Source organism: Chanodichthys erythropterus, chromosome 14, assembly GCF_024489055.1.
Source record: "Chanodichthys erythropterus isolate Z2021 chromosome 14, ASM2448905v1, whole genome shotgun sequence".
Taxonomy (NCBI): domain Eukaryota; kingdom Metazoa; phylum Chordata; class Actinopteri; order Cypriniformes; family Xenocyprididae; genus Chanodichthys; species Chanodichthys erythropterus.
Window position 1 is genome coordinate 28162701 of NC_090234.1, and position 17020 is coordinate 28179720.

A 17020-nucleotide genomic window follows, 5' to 3' on the forward strand; every position below is an offset into this window, starting at 1 on the left:
TTTGTATATATATATATATATATATATATATATATATATATACTTCTGTCATGACAACTCTCTGAGTGTTTGGCATGGTAATGGGTATGACAGTGTTTATGCTTAATGTTAATGCTGCTGCAAAGCAAGTAGGGACTTGCTACTGCCAATACATACACGACACACTGCTGTGAGCAAGTAAGACATGCTGCTGCTGTAAAATACAGCGTACATGAATTACTCGTAGCAGATCTATGCAAGTGGAGCTGGGGGAGGGTTTCTGAAGTGCGCTGCACTGCTAGGCAAATGCTACTCATATATTTGAAACTCACTGGCTACTAATCCAGCAGAAAACAATCACCTGTGTCCTATAGATAATGATGTGATTACAAGCAGGTTGAGTTAAAGGACCTATTAGCCTGCCCATTAGAGTTTCATACCAGAACTTTGTGTGTGTGTGTGTGTGTGTATCAGAGTCCTGCACGGGTTCGGGTACCCGCGGGTGACCCGCAAATTTGGCTGAAACGGGTGAAAAATATCTAACTGTGTCGGATACGGGTGCGGGTCGGTTCGGACACGGGGGAAACACGGGTCTAAACACGGGTTCAAAACAGTCGCGTGCAAACGTAAAAATAAATGCATATTTTTAGGAACACTTCTACAAAACTATGCCTGTATTTCAAGTTGGTAAAATATATATATATATTTTTGTTTATTTGAGCCCGCGCCTTCCCAGGAGTCTCTAGGCCACTTTCCACTTTTAAAAAAATCACAACCGCGCGAACTGCTGCATGAGTCGTCGAGATGGATCCTGAGGAGTTGAAAAAAAAATAGCTAGAGGAGATTGTAAAGTTGTCGACAATACTTCATCAAAACTCAAGTCCAGTGTGTGGGAGAAATTTGGAGTCATCTCAGATGAAGAAAGCAATATTGTGAAAGGCTTTGCTGCATGCAAAACCTGCCTTAAAGTTTTCGTTTTCGATAGCCGCAAATGTGGAACTTTTTAGAGGCATCGAAAACCCCGACCCTCCATCTAACCATTGTTTGGTATGAGCGCATCAGACGCCACTTGCGAGCTTCTTCAAATGATAGCATGATCATTTCCTCACTGAAGGAGAAATGCCTCAGTATTCTCCAGGACAAGTTCGACATTCATCGTTTACACAGACTTGCAATGTTCCTGCATCCTAAACTGAAAAGTATGAAGCTACTTGCTGAAAGTAATGAAGTGGCAAGCGTGCACAGTGAGATGCGGCGCCTTGTGAAAGGTCAGTATTAATGCAAACACAGCCACAGGGGGGTTGGATGAGAGAAAATAAAAGTGAGATTTTGAGGGGAAAAATGTATTTTTATTAAATAACATTTGAAAAAACGGTATAAACTGAACACCAAAGAACAATATTAACTATGAGCGATTGTGACGCGTTCATGAAAAATGTCACAAAGAACCGGCAAAAGTAGCCTAATGATTATGAATATGTCAAATATTGCCAGGACACATTTCAATTGTTTATTAATAAACAAGTGTTTTCTGTGTCGGCTGCAAAGATGAAGTTGACGATGCAGTAGTGAACACGCCAGAGAGAAATGCACATTTCATACAGATTACATAAGCAGAGAGCAGTCTGTTTTATTTCGTTTTGAATTGTTTTGTTTAAAAGTACACATTTCAAGCTTTCTATATATTTCTCAGGTCTGTGAGGCATGTAGCTTATACACTGAGTTTCGGTTAATTTATGAGACTAGCTCCAGTTCACACGCCGGCGCCTCCACTCCGTGTCCTGATTATATTGCCTGCTATATTTACTTCTTATTTATTAAATCCAGGCAATTGGTTGATAAAACATTGATTAAAATTATGATACAATTAATACAAAACGAAATTCACTTTAAAGAAAGGCTTTATACAATAAAAAACTTAATGAAGTGGTCAAAATAATGTCTGCCCACTCTGTCTCCCGACATATTGCGCAACTTATGATCTTCTTTTCACTTCTCATATAATCAACATAGATGAAATTATATATATATATATATATATATATATATATATATATATATATATATATATATATATATTTTTTTTATTTTTTTTAACATAATTGTGAAAATCGTTTTCTTTAATGACTAGGCTACCACACGTAGAGGCCTAATAAACTACAGTACAGACAAGTATATAATGTCGGAGCGGGATTTGAGCGTTTTAGGTGGCAAATGTTTTGCCACCTAAAAGTTACAGATTTTTTGTGTCACGTAGGCATGTTAAGGCCAAAGGCCTTGTTATAACTCCTGTATTACCTGGCAATAAAATTTTGAAAAAAGTGTGTATAATGTGATTGGCTAAACTGATTTGATTTCGGGTGCGGGTCGGGTGTCGGTTCTATTTTAAGCGGGTCGGGTCGGGTGCGGATTTTAATTAGTGCTGCTGTCGGAAAACGGGTCGGATGCGGTTTTAAGCACTGCGGGTACGGGCGGGTGCGGATTTACAAAATCGGACCCGTGCAGCTCTCTGGTGTGTATATATATATATATATATGTGTGTTTGTTTGATTGTTTGTTTGTTTGTTTGTTTTAAATCAAATAAATGCAGACTTGGTGAACATATGAACATAAGAGACTTCTTTTAAAAACATAAAAAAATCTTACCGATCTCTAACATAAATAAATAATAATAATTAAAAAAACAGACATGCATTATATTTATGTTGTTTTTTTGTTTTTTTTTCTAATCAAATCAAATCCAGTGCCACAGCAATGATTTCTGTCACACCTACACAAAGCAAAATGCAAGAACTGAGTTTATAGACCTGTAGACTGACATCTGGCAGAAAGCAAAGCACACGTGCTATGCGGGAGTATTTTAAATATGACCAAAAAAACAATTACATTTTATTTTACAACCCAAATTCCGGAAATATTGGGAGGGACGTTTTTTAAATTTGAATAAAATAAAAACTAAAAGACTTTCAAATCACATGAGCAAATATTTTATTCACAATAGAACATAGATAACATAAATGTTTAATCTAAGACATTTTACAATTATATGCACAAAATGAGCTCATTTCAAATTTGATGCCTGCGACAGGTTTCAAAATAGTTGGGACGGGGCATGTTTAACATAGTGTAACATCTCCTCTTCTTTTCAAAACAGGGTGAAGACATCTGGGCATCGAGGTTATGAGTTTCTGGAGTTTTGGTGTTGAAATTTGGTTCCATTCTTGCCTGATATAGGTTTGCAGCTGCTGAATAGTTCATGGTCATCTTTGATGTATTTTTCTCTATAGGTGAAAGATGTGGATTGCAGGCAGGCCAATTCAGCACCCGGACTCTTCTACGACGAAGCCATGCTGTTATAATAGCTGTAGTATATGGTTTTACATTGTCCTGCTGAAATACACAAGGCCTTCCCTGAAATAGACGTTGTCAGGAGGGGAGCATATGTTGCTCTGAAACCTTTATATACCTTTCAGCATTCATAGTGCCTTCCAAAACATGCAAGCTGCCCATACCGTATACACTTATGCACCCCCATACCATCAGAGATGCTGACTTGAACGCTGATAACATGGTGGAAGGTCTCCCTCCTCTTCAGCCTGGAGGATGCGGCGTCCGTGATTTCCAACAAGAATGTCAAATTTGGACTCGTCTGATCATAGAACACTTTTACACTTTGAAACAGTCCATTTTAAATGAGCCTTGGCCCACAGGACACAACGGCGCTTCTGGACCATGTTCACATATGGCTTCCTTTTTGCATGATAGAGCTTTAGTTGGCATCTGCAGATGGCACGGCGGATTCTGGAAGTATTCCTGTGCCCATTTAGTAATGTCATTGACACAATCATGCCTATGAGTGATGCAGTGTCATCTGAGAGCCCGAAGACCACAGGCGTCAAATAAAGGTCTTTGGCCTTGTCCCTTACGCACAGAGATTTCTCCAGTTTCTCTGAATCTTTTTATGATGTTATGCACTGTAGATGATAAGAATTGCAAAGCCTTTGCAATTTGACGTTGAAGAACATTGTTTTTAAAGTATTCCACAATCTTTTTATGCTGCCTTTCACAGCTCTGTCCATCTTTTCTTCTGAGAGACTCTGCCTCTCTAAGACATCCCTTTTATAGCTAATCATGTTACAGACCTGATATCAATTAACTTAATTAGTTGCTAGATGTTCTCCCAGCTGAATCTTTTCAAAATTCCTTGCTTTTTCAGTCATTTGTTGCCCTCATGCCAACTATTTTGAGACCTGTAGCAGGCATCAAATTTGAAACGAACTCATTTTGTGCATAAAATTGCAAAATGTCTCAGTTTAAACATTTGTTATGCTATATATGTTCTATTGTGAATAAAATGTGTGATTTGAAAGTCTTTTAGTTTGCATTTTATTCAAATTTAAAAAACATCCTAACATTTCCGGAATTTGGGTTGTACCTATTGCCATATATAATACAAAAGTTAGTAGTCGAAATGCAGTGACAGCAATAATTGGTGATGCAACTAGAAGATGACAATGTGTCTTTGGGACATTTAAAAGGCAGACAACTGGTCTGCTAATTCTGTTAAATAAACAAGAGGATGCATTAGTTAATTCACTCACAGACATGAGCATCTCAACAAAACATCACTGTAAAACCAAACAGTGAAATTAATTTGAGTTTGTTTCACTCAAATAATAATGAAATCCCATTGTACTCAATAGAAAAAAGTTGTGTGAACTCAAAATTGTATTGTAGTAAGCTGAACTTAATATGATTGAGTTGAATTGCAGCAGATTTCTAATTCCTAGCATCAGACTGTATAAATGTTGAAATTAAGTGTTATTTTGTGTGTTTTTGCACAAGATTAACATAGGGAGACATAAGTTAGTGTTTATTATTGTGTTATGTTGGGATTTACAGGGGCTTCTGTTAGTTTTGTAGGGTTACCATTGTGGTGAAGAGTAGAGCCTGTGGTTAGGATGAGGATGGGCTGCAAAACTTTTAAGACCATATACACTGTATGTTGTTTGATTATATACATGGAGTAATCTTTGTCTCTTTGATAGTTATAATAGCATGTTATTTGCTATCTAACATTTAACCAAGATCTGAAAGTGATGTTTATGTAAATTAACTGTATGTAATTAACATTATGATGAGTGGAGTGAGGCTAAGAACTGTGTGAGCAAAGGGATGCTGATGACGTGATTGTTAATGAGAGACACCACTTGTCACAAAAAAATGTAAGTTCTACTAATTTAAAAAAAAAAGTTAGTTTACTTAAATGTTTTGAGGTAATGAGTTCCCTCAAATGTTTTGAGTATTCTGAACTTATTAAGTTTTATATTGCAAATACTCACTGTGGCACACATCCTCAAATTCAAGTCCCTAAGTGCTGCCAGAAAAATGGACTGATGTGACATAGAATGGTTGAAGCAATGCAGCATGTGAAGGGTATGAAAAGCAAGTGGCATGGAAAGCCACTCTGGGTGGACTAAAAAGGCACTTACAACTTCATTTATGCGGATTCTAGTGTGCGTCTACCATACAGGAAGGCTCAGCACGCATTACTGAACCTGCATAGAATTTTTCATCCGTTTACTGGTGGAATAGTGGCCGAGCGCATCCATCACACGGTACTGATATGGCACAAAAAAAGTTCTACTCATTGTGACAGACAATTGATTTACTTTTGGCTACTGGGGAACAATTCAATAAAAAATATAGTATAGTAAGATACATTTATAAAAACTCCCTAATGTTTAAATTATTTTGTGTTAAGCAAAGATATCCAACATAATATGTACACTCTAAAAAAAATGGTTCTTCAGCGGTTCTTTGGGGTGGTTAAGGTGCTATATAGCACCGCTACCTTATAAAGAACCAGTAAAGCACCTGTATGGTTCTTCAGCGGTTCTTCAGTGGTTCTTCAGCGGTTCCTTGCTGTGGTTAAGGTGCTATATAGCACCACTGCCATACAAAGAACCTGTTAAGCCTCTGTATAGTTCTTTAAAGGTTCTCTAACTCTCTTATTCTCTTAGTTTAGTTGGGGAAAGGATTAAAAACAACATTAAATTACAGTGTATTTTCTAAACATAACCTGGTTCTCAACCTTTTTGTCCCCAAGCCCCTCTACACTGTTAGTGAATATGGGTGTAAGTTGGATTGCTATAACTATTTGAGTCTGATTACTTCGTCTTTCTGCGAATTGCTCTCAATATTATAGTAGGCTACACTCAACTGCTCAAATATCTCACTTTCAGCCAAAGGATAATTTCTCTTTAAGGACCCCGTGACAGACGGTTTTTTTCTGACGTCATGACTCACGAGACTTTCTGGAGTTTTCTGCTCGGCCGCCATTTTCTTTCCCCTGGACTCGGATGAAATAAGGTAGGTTGGAAATGTTTTAATTAATATACTCGAAAATGCAAAGGTTGAACATGTGTTTTAGCGGTTTAGAGTTAATTAGCGTTGTTTGTGAACATGAATACTAACGAAATCGTAACTAACCGAATTTTTGAATTTTCGCGGCCTGCAGTAACGTTATAAAGGTTAGCGCTAATTGAATATTTCTATTCTATACAAGATGTTGCATTACTTGTTTTATTCTATAGAAATGTATTGTTGTAGTGTTTGGACCATGTAAATATGCCTAAATAATTTTTAAAAGAAACGTCTCCTTTACCGTGTAAGCAGCGCGTGCTATTTGAAATGATGCGGGCAGGAAGTGCGTGGGGAGCGGGAGAGACGCTCGAGTCGAGGCTGAGGGGATCCTCGCATTACAATTATTGAGTTTAGGTTTTTAAAGTAATGTTTGTCAGTTCTTTTATTTGTCTTTTTTTTTTCACGTTAGCTCTGATTTGTTCGACCAAAATGACGAATAAAGTGTGTGAGTAAAGACATATTTAAGGCTTAACGTTACTTCATTTGACTAGCGCGAGGTGTTTTTTTTTAGTAGAATGAAATGGCTGAGTATTTACACTACTAATTAATTACTTGTACTGCAGCAAACAAGTTTTTTTTTCCATTTATAAACACTGATTCCCCTCTCCCTTTTAGGATCTAAAGCTCCTCAATGTTTGACGACTAAGGACACTTTGCAATAACTTTACATGGTAAGTAATTTCTATAAAAACGGCTATAATTGTTAATAGATAATATGAATTACCAATGTTGGACATGTTTGAATAAAATCCATCTAATGTGGTCTATTGACTTGAATGTCATCCTCATTAACAAACTTTAGACTAAGAATTATCCATTCCAAAACATCCATCAACTCCCTCTTATGCCATCTCAAATGCATGCGACTTTTTTTCTTGTTGTTTTGTATTAATTTTTTTTTTTTTTTTGACAGTAGCCATTGACATTAAATTAATCACAGTTCCAGCTAAAAATCTTTACTGTTCTACTGAAGAAAAAAAGTCAACTTGGTTGGCCTGATGGTAAGTAAATTAACAGCTAGCTTTCATTTTTCGTGAAATATCCCTTTAATCAAGAATGATTAAATATATTAGGGTGTAAAGCTAATTTATTAATTGATGCATGTCTTATTTTCAGACTTATAATTATATATTATAAATTCATAATTTTAAATGAAACCAATGACTTATTCCGATGCATTTCTTAATTGCAAATCTGTAGTATTTTAGCACTGACGAAGGCCTGTGTGCTGAAACGCATTGGAAAAATAAAGAATTGATTTTTTTTTTTAGCTCCTTTTTATTTATTTATTTATTTATTTATTTGTTTGTTTGTTTGTTTGTTTGTTTGTTTGATCCCTCAACGCCACAAGTGTTGCTGGTATTGTCCATAAATATATTAATTGCAAATTTGGCCAGTCATTAATATGAATTATTTTCTTTTTCTTGTCCTTTGCTATTGCATATCTGCAAAAATTTGATTTCCTATTACAGATTATTGTGCTTTTTTTTTAATTAAGAAAATTAATCACAATTGCTTTATCACAGGCTGAAAACATTCACCTGAGAGAAAGTCCTGAAGACCTCATCAAGGAGTACTTTCTGAGTTGAACGTAAGAATATTCTATTTTGGTTTATTTTCAGAAAAATAAGTCTAAATTTGTGTATTTTGTAGTTATGCTAGCAAAAGGTGACCGAATTTTTTTTTTTTTTTATGTTTACTATTTAGGATAACCAGACAGATGATTGAGGAGCAGCTCACCATGGCGATGTTCATTATTTGGAAGGAGGGTGAGAACTTCATGAACCATCTGCTGACATTGAGGGAGTTAAAGTTTTGAATCAACTTACTTCAGTTACATCAGCTTGTGCCCTGCTTCTAGGTATGACATACATCATCAACCTGGCTTGTCCGAAACCCCTTTGATTTACTTTGTATGTATATGTTAGAGCTGCAAAATTTATCGTAGAAAGGTCGCAATCTCGATTCAAACACCCACGCGATCCTACTTTATTAATGACAATGATTCGCCTGCGTCTGTTAAACCTTTGACAAAAATCCTACCGGAACATTCGGTGTTCATGCTGCCACTGATCCAGAAACAGCTGTTTTGAACCACACTGTAGTTATTCAAGGATTTGGTTATTTGATTTCTTTCACAAATATTAAAATTATCACATAAGTAATAAGACAAAAGTTTACAGTTAGGATATAAACACTGGACATCAGATAGCGATAAAAATAGAGAAAATCGAAACTAACATGGTGCTTCAAATAACTGTTGTATATAAATTACCTTGTTAAGCCACTAGGTGGCAACCAGTGACATTGTCATTGAATCATTCATTCAATAGATTGGATAAGGTTAAACCCTGATTCATCCAGTAGTGAAACAAGTATTTATTAATGAGCCATTAATATATTCAAAACCATTTTTTAAAAATAATTCATTCAAATTAAACATTTTCCGGCAATTAGAGTCCAGCTATTAATATTTTGCTAGAACTAGTAAAATAAATGTTATTTTTAGTTGTCTATTTAGAATCGTGGGAGAATTGCGATCTCTATTTGAAACCAAAATATCATGATTCTCATTTCATCCAGAATCCTGCAGCTCTAGTGTGTGTCTCGTACAAATGTGAAGTTGTATGAATATCCAGTTGTGTTGTTTGAGAATTGCTTTGATTTGTGCAAGGGTAATCACCTTTAAAGGATTAGTTTACCCAAAAATGAAAATTCTGTCATTAATTACTCACCCTCATCATTGGAGGAACAGAAACCTCTCAGACTTCATCAAAAAGATCCTAATTTGTTTTGAGTTCAGAAAAAGCATACGCATAAAATACGAAGTATACTTTGGGCTTTACACACAGTAATGAATGTTTAAAAAGCAAAACAAAAAAGTATTGGGTAAAAGCATCCCCCGTGTTATGTTAACCTAATGATGTTATTTTGTTGAAAGGCCTACAGTTGGAAGCAGCTGTTCTCCTCTTGCCTGCACTGTTCAAGGTGGACCTGGGGTTGCTGTTTGACATTGAGGTGAGCCATGAACAGGTGACTACAGTGTGTGAAGCACAATCTAATCAAAGCACGACACTTATTGCACATTTTGTTATAATTTAGCTTATAAGGTTTGCCTTTCAAATAAATATGTGAAGATGGTTAATGCTATTACCCCTCTTCTCCAGGGCCATGCTCAGACCAGCCCTCCTGTCGTCCCAACACCTAAGATAGTGCCTAAAGCCTGCAGGAGGATCATCTCATGCAGTATGACCACATTTTGTTCACGTTGGATGGCCAGTTAATCACAGAGTAGAGTGAGGACATCTTGATGGCACTGGGCCTCCTCCTGTGTGTATATTTTGCGTTTGGAATCGAATCCAATCCAGTGCCCTAAAGGACTGAAAAAGACACTGACCTTTTTGAAGTATGTTGTTTTGAAATTGAAGGATGCAAATCTCATTTTATCTGTAAAATGAGTGTACAACTCAATCTGTTTCTGTCTCTTTTGGAGTCAATACTCTCTCTTGCTCCCTTTCTTATGGTTTAAGTTCCAGTTTCTATATTTTTTTAAATCCCGAAGGACAAAAAAGAAACTGCAGGACTTCAGAGCATAACTCAGTATGTAAAAACAGGACTATTGTCTTCAAAAATGTACATATTTCAAGCTTGTTGCATTATTTTGTATGTGTATAAAAGGGGAGTATAATGTGAGTTTATTTGCTGCTGAAAGAAATAAATTAAAAGGTTTTGAAAGTGTAATGTATTTTGTTTTTCAGTAAGCATTTAGTACATGATTTTGAATCTTTGAAGTCATGATTTGGTAAGAAATTATTAATTATCGTTCATAAAAGTGTAATTTAGAAGCATATTGACTCATCTACAGTAGTACCTGGCATGATAACGGGCCCTGCTAGCTCAAAAAACAATATATGGCACCTCTAATTTGACAAATGTGCTAGAAAACTATAAGAATAGGTGCTATATAGCACCAGAAAAGGTTCCCCTATCATAACGAGCCAAAGAACCACTGCTGGTGCTATATGGCACCTCTTATGGTTCTATATAGCACCATACGACAAGGTGCCATATAGCACCTTTAAAGATAGGTGCTATATAGCACCAAAAAAGGTTCCGCTATGATTACGAGCCAAAGAACCATTTTTGGTGCTATATAGCACCATTTTTCTTTAGAGTGTATGTTAAAAAAGGTACTGGATTTGTTTCCATATTCATTCACAAAAAAAAAAATAAAAAAAATGTATCTCTACATCTCTCCGCTACTTTTGGAACATGAAAGTCTAATATATTAGCAGTGAACTTGAACCCATTTGTGCAGGTTTTGACAGTATCTTTATCTTTAGCCATTATTTAAACTGCTTTTAAATCAAATCAAGCTCCATGTAAATCACTTCCTTGTAAATATGCATGTCCTGCCTTCCTGTTCAAACATGAATAACCTACATTCAATGTGTCACATTAAAAGGTTAAAATTTCTCAAGTGGTGTCCCAGTCAAAATGGACTAGTTTCTGTCTTTGCTGTCTAAATTTAACGTAGGTCACACTGAAAAGGAATTTCCCATGATGCAGTCTGTAGGTCGTTTCAATAACTACACACCTTGGCAAGAGAAAATGTGGATGTGTTTACCTCTCAATCTCTTCAACATATTTCTGATTCAGCAGGGGAATGGTGATTAGAACTGGAACAGTGAATTGGGTCAAGTTTTTTTTTTACTCTTTGGTCCAACACATCAGTTATTCAGCTGATTCATTAGAGAAGCACTGTACTTATCTTGTCAAAACATTCTTTGCAAATCTTGATCATTACTAATTAATTCTAAAGTGAAGGTAATAGTAACATACTAATAATGACTCAAGTATTGCCAAATTCTTCCGTTGAAATTACTAATCATTTGGAACAGTATTCTAAAGTGAAAAACATGGTAACTCTCTAGTAATGACTGAAATCATTGTAAGCTTACAAGTTTTTTTTTTGTTGTTGTTGTTTTTTGCAGAGTAGTTACTGATTAACTAATAGTGAACTACCATCTTCAACTGAGCAATATTGGTTACTAATTTGTTAAAGTTTTTTGTTAGTTAATAGTAACTCGAATGTTAATAGTGCATTACTCATTTGTTCCTGTGTAGTTATCCGTTAATGACAGAACAGTATTCTAAAGTGTTACCATGATGTGCAATAAAAGAGACACAGTTGCTTCCCAGATTGCAGCAACTTCCTTTAAAAAAGGAAAAAGATTTTTTTGTGCCAATTTCCCTGGAAGTGATGATTTTGTTCTCTTTAACACATGGGATGAATACAGTGATTTATTTGCAAATGTTTTATGCAATATTCCAATTTTGCATACAAGTTAAACTACACAAGTAAACATAGCTATTGATGGAAGTCTTTATTACTTTCTTTTATTTATTTTCTGGTGCAAATTTTGTCTTCTCTAAATGAGAATGAAAGTTCAAGATTAGAGTTACTCCCAGAGGCTCATGCTCATCTCCAAGTTACTCCACTGAGATTCAGAGCTCTCTCTTTCTCACCTCCACAGTGTGAGCTTACAGATACCTTGCGTCGTTCCTCGATTACAGGTCTGCTGTCATCCTTCTTGCTGCTGTGTCGGGAATACCATGTATTTAGATGCCACTGTCAAACAAGCATATGTGGAAAAAAGCAGCAGTTTTATCAACCCCACTGGTGACTGTCAGCAACATCATTCAAATTTCGTGAAATGTTATGAGATTTGAGGTGGTACAGCGGTTTTGGGAATTGGAAGTGTTGATTGGTGTACTGAAAGGAAACACAGCAATGTGGCTGTTTTCACACCTGAGAGCTTGCAAGGAATAGAAAACAGTTCGAAAGGCATCCACTGGTGTGACTTTGTAAATTTCTTCGAGTCAGCTAAATTTGTTTCTGACAACGTGACCAAAATTACCAACAATAAGTACAGAGGGGAAAACTAGGAGACAGGAAAGGTTGAAGCAGCATTTTAAAAGCCCAGAGCAAATCTACTTCAAAGGTTACTGAGATTTTGTCAAGTGGGACATTTGACAACACATTTTTCTTCAACATCCTTTGTTGGTCCTGTAACAATATTCCTTTCAAACAAAATTTAACCCAAACCCCAGGGTGCAAATGATTGAATGGGCTGACTTTCGAAATTTGATGCTAAATATTGCATTTCTTTACATATAATTTATATGTACAAACACATTTTACCGGTCAGAGTGCGCTATAGACACTTGTGAACAGACATTTTTGTTTGAGTGCGGCAGTAACCATATTGTAACAAATTGTTTAAACCATGAGTGTCATCCACATAAACTGCCAAACCTAAAGGCTTATTTACAACAACACAATGGTTGGGATGAAAATTTGGTTCAATTTTCACATGCAGTTTGTCTGTTTATAGCAATGCGTAAAAGCTGCTGGCTTAATGAAAATGCATATTCACTCTCTCACAGTTGGTGGCGCTTATAGACAAGCAGAAATACCCTGGTTATTCTGGTACACATAGCGCTTTGCATCTTTTTGCTTCTGACCAGGTTTATTATAGTAAACTAAAACTAAAAACAAAACAAAACTATATTATACTAAGGGGCTGTTGAATGCTCAAATCTGATTGGTTGACGAATGTTCTAAGGTGTGCAATTATTTTCAGGGAAACACACGGCTAAAGTAATTCTAGCAGGTCTTGACCGTATTACAGTTCCATTTCACTTCACCAAATTTTAAGTTATTTTAAAGGTCCTTACAACTTACAACACCAAAAGAACAGAACCCACAATGACACTGATCGACTAAATAACTTTAGTAAACAATAGGATAAAAACGACAAATTACTGTCATGGTTTTTTGCCACAAAATACATTTTATTAAAAACATATGTCCTGAAAGCACATACTCTCTTTCTCCCGCTCTCTCTCTCTCTCTCTCTCTCTCACTCAAACACACACACATAAAGTACGAACACACACACAGAAATGCATTGTCCGCATTGCTCTGACGAATTAATCAGTAAAATAGTTTAGCAACATAAGAGCCCATGACATTTCTCACAAGCGAGGTAATAACTGTGCGGTTCTTGAGGTAGATAAACTTACAGTTTCGTTATTAGTAGAGACACTGCTGCCAAACGCTGTTGAGAGATGCACAGACTCAGGTCACCTAATTCACATATGCTTATTTATAGTTCTGAAATGACGTTTTGGTATTAGCAGCGGAGGCTTGGGATGTGATTCTTAGAAATTAGTTCCACACACAAGAGTGTTTTAAGGACAAAAACCTGACAAATGTCTTGAAATACAACATCTAAACAGTGTCTTGAGGTGTGGAAACCATAGTATAAGCGGAATAATGGACTCCAGGCCATTGAATTATTAGAAAATAATGCACACCCAAGATGTAACCGATTACCACCTCGGGTGTGCGTTATTTTCTAATAATTCAACGGCCCGTTGTCAATTATTCCTTACACTGTATCTCATTGATTCCAAAATAACACTACTTCTGACACCCCTCTTGACAAGCAGAGGAAAGGAAGTCAAAAACAGCTATGTTTCTAAACAGCTCTTCAGATTTTTATATTCACTATGGTGTTTATCAGATAACACTAAATACAAGACTACAAGAAAGGTATTCTTTAATCTGCTATTGACTGTCATTTAGCTAAATAGTCTGTTAATGAGCATCACCAAATCACAGTTTTATGTAATAAAAGTGGCTCTGGGCATGTGACCAAAAGCTTGAATCATGTTGTTCACGTTTTCTTTGCAGTGTGATGGAAAAGAGATTGGATATTGTGAATGGGCATGTCGGTTTTGGACAGATTGTTTATCTCATTATTGCACCGAACATTCATCTTGGTGTGAACAGGCCTTAATAATTACACATAGGCCATTTTTTTGAATGAGTTAATACATTAAAAACTGAAAATAACAGAAATATCTTTTAAAAAGTCAAACACCCTGAAGGTCAGTGAATACCTCCCAATCCTAACCATTAAGTACCTCTGATAACAGATGCTACATTGAGAAGACCTAACCCTGTTGATGTTGATCCAGAACCATATCCCATGTGGCAAATTCATAGTAAGCCTAAAAATACGTCCACAGGCACGCACATTGAAGAGAAACATCATTCTTTATTTTGCATTTATCACCTCCACACATCCCTGTTAATGTCATCAAAAGACCACAGCATTACACATTAAACCCCAATGGCACAGCGAAAAATAGCTCTTCAAAAGCTCTGCGCACATCATACGTGATAAATGAATCTATTTTGTCTTAATGGTAAATGGTGCACTAATGTTGGGAGTGTGTTTGGGTTATTACCCACAATTAGGACATAAAGGCATTTGAGCTTAAATGAGGTAGAAACTATTAAAGCAGAGACGGCAGAGCGCTGTAGAGGACAAGTGAGCATTTAATGCAATCATGACGGCACAGCCTGTCTGGAACGAAACAGGTTCATAGAACAATGTCTAACCTCTTCATGACACGCATACACCTCAAGAGAGGTATAAAAAACTATTACTTATTGCCACTCTTCCTGTGACATGTGGTAAATGTCTTTGCTCTGGCGCTGCATGGATGCCCGCTCAGTTACGCTTACAGTTATTGCTGGAGTCATTAGGCCCGGGGGAAAATAAACTGACTTCAAGCAAAGCAAAAAGATAGGATCTCTCACCGATGGAGTTAAGCACTTGAAGGACAAACTGCTGTCTGGGGGCAAATATATTGAACTGAATTTAAAGGTCCAAGTTGGAACATTTGGCAAATGCTTCCTTGACTGCAATCCACACCTAGCAGGGACCTGCATTTGATTTCATTTTGTTTAACATCTATCAAACAGAACCTCAAGAACATTCCACATCAACTAAACGCCATCAGTTACTAAACACGAATTCCTAACCAGCTGTACATGTATCACAGGGTGGGGGGGTTCTTTGTTTTTTAAATGATTGAAAAAATTACTTATGATAAACCTCACATATGTATATATTCTATTTCAAATAAAATATTTTGAACGTTCTATTTATCAAAGAATCCTGAAACCGTTTTCAACATTGATAATAATAAGAAATGTTTCTCAAGCACCAAATCAGCATATTAACACAGAAGACTGGAGTAATGGCTGCTGAAAATTCAGATTTGCCATCACAGGACTACATTTTAAAATATATTAATATGGTTTGGTGTTAGTGAAGGATATTTGAGCCTCACTGGCATGGCTATAGGGATACATAAGACAAAAGAGGTTGGAAAACACCTCTCTAAAACTTTCAACTGACATCTGACATCTACCTGATTCCAGGACAGTCCATGAAATACAGTCGATGTCTGAGGCAGAACAGGAAGAAGTAAAACATATCGGCCGACTCTTATGTGTGCTTTGACATTCTGTAACCAGATCGGCTGTTTGTACAGGACTAACGGCAGCCACGGGAATCAGGGGCCCTGAGTTTTAATTGACTGGGAATGTGTAGTGCGGGAAAAAAGTGGGAAGAGTGTAAGAAAGAGGAAAGGAGTAGAGAGGAATGAAACTGAGAACAAGATTTAAGCAGGAGATGTTTGAGTAGCAGAGGTCTATACAACTAGATAGAGTTAGTGGTATTTATTCAGTGTCTTTTTCTGAAGAGGGATATTATGTTTTATGATAAACTATTATTTCAACCTTTGCCGATATGAATCATGTTTTACAATATTCAGCAGTTTATTATTTACAACAGTAATTTCAGGGTTCTGCTTGTTTTTTATGACCAACAGTTACAATGGTTTCCCCCTCAGAATTATTAGTATAATAAATACTGCAATATGATAATAACTATGATGATGTTAAAAAAAGATTAACCATTCATAACTTTTGCCATTGCAAAAATGCACTATTATCAGCTATGATTAATTTATTACACAAGGAAAAGTGTGTGCTAACAAAGGCATCATGATATCAATAATGAGCTTTTGTTAAAGGACACTATGATTATATTTCATGTTTTTATTTTTAAAATTCTTGAAAATTAAGAAAAAAAATGATTGAATGCACTTTAAAGCTACTGCTTCTGACGTTGACTTTTTGTCATATTTGATTGTCCAGTCATCCTGTTTAAGATATGTGTAACATTCTATCGTTCTTTTAGTCCTGTTGTATCAGAACAGCTCACGGTGAGCTTAGTCTTTGTCTTTGAACACTGATGACAGTTGACTGTGTATATACGTAGACAGGTTCAATTTAGAACGTCCCATCCACTTGTTCAGGCCAAGATTCGACCCTCACTTATCCGTGGATGGCGGCAGTCTCTCCCTTACTCCAAACACGGTATCGATTCAATCTCAAAGCGCGCAATTAAGGCTACATCGGCAATATGGGCAAAGTGTCAGCCTCGATGAGGCCCGGTGCATGTCAACATGAGGGCCTTTTCAACTACCCTCTAATGTACCTTTCAAAAGAACTGTGAGATATAAAAGAAAGGCTGAGGGAGAAAAGGCAAAGAAAAAGACAGATAAATGAGCTTCTTGAGTGGAGGAGAGAGAAGGAGAGGCCAGTAGGCTGAGAAAAGATGGTGTTGCACATCAATTGAGAGCAAATTGTCCAGAAAAGAGGATAAAAATGCATCAATCTTTTTCC

General features: G+C 36.4%; 2 long non-coding RNA genes across 2 annotated transcripts; both read left to right on the top strand.

Moving 5' to 3' along the window:
- The first annotated feature begins 6283 nt into the window (after positions 1-6283).
- On the top strand, positions 6284-8175 carry LOC137036403 (uncharacterized). The gene is made up of 5 exons (XR_010897180.1): positions 6284-6351; positions 7021-7076; positions 7319-7406; positions 7932-7996; positions 8113-8175. It is a non-coding gene; the product is annotated as an uncharacterized lncRNA (long non-coding RNA).
- Positions 8176-9832, top strand: LOC137036404 (uncharacterized). The gene is made up of 3 exons (XR_010897181.1): positions 8176-8266; positions 9347-9423; positions 9573-9832. It is a non-coding gene; the product is annotated as an uncharacterized lncRNA (long non-coding RNA).
- Positions 9833-17020: the final 7188 nt, after the last annotated feature.